We start from the raw sequence: 745 nt of genomic DNA on the forward strand, positions 1-745 counted from the left end.
TTATTATTATTTTATCATGATGCAAGTGTAATCACCCCCTTCAATGATTTTTACTAAGAACTTCCTCACCTTATGAAGAGTCAAAGGAAGTAGCCAGGTATACAGTGAACGGGGAAGAAAAAAGAAGAAAGGAGGTAAAAGAAAGGAAAGAAGGAAAGAAGGGAGTAAAAAAGACCTGTTTTCTTACCTATAATAAAAGCTAAATTTCAGTGTCGTGGACAATAAGCCTTTGAGGAAAATCATGTAGAAACAACATCTATTTTTTCCTTTTCATATTGTGATTTTTTTTTTAAAAAAAGTATAGCTTCATACCAATACAGTTAAGAGAATTGCTAACACACTAATTGAACCGTATATTCATTTTTCATTTATTTCTGTTCATGCCCACAGCACCTGGTCTTCCTAGGGGGTCTCCCATCCAAGTACTAACCCGGCCCGACCCTGCTGAGCTTCCGAGATCTGACGGGATTCGGCTCGTTCAGGGTGGCGTGGCCGCAGACGAATTCCGTATTATATTTTATCATTGTTGCTTTGTTATTAACCAATCATAGTAACCGATACTGAGAATGACATCCATGTCCCTCTAGAAGCCACCCCAGGTCCTCACTGAATGTGTACACCTCCTATGTGATTCTATCCCCGAATGCCAGGGTCACCCAGCTCAGGTTGGTGCTTCCTATCTAGAACCTAATTTACATAGATCAATAAATGATAGATAGATAGATAGTTGGATGGATGGATGGAT

General features: G+C 39.3%; 1 pseudogene; it reads right to left on the minus strand.

Moving 5' to 3' along the window:
• Positions 1–381: 381 nt before the first annotated feature.
• On the minus strand, positions 382–500 carry LOC112486095 (annotated as a pseudogene).
• Between the last annotated feature and the right edge of the window lie 245 nt (positions 501–745).

This window comes from Pteropus alecto, unplaced genomic scaffold (genome assembly GCF_000325575.1).
Source record: "Pteropus alecto unplaced genomic scaffold, ASM32557v1 scaffold7218, whole genome shotgun sequence".
Taxonomy (NCBI): domain Eukaryota; kingdom Metazoa; phylum Chordata; class Mammalia; order Chiroptera; family Pteropodidae; genus Pteropus; species Pteropus alecto.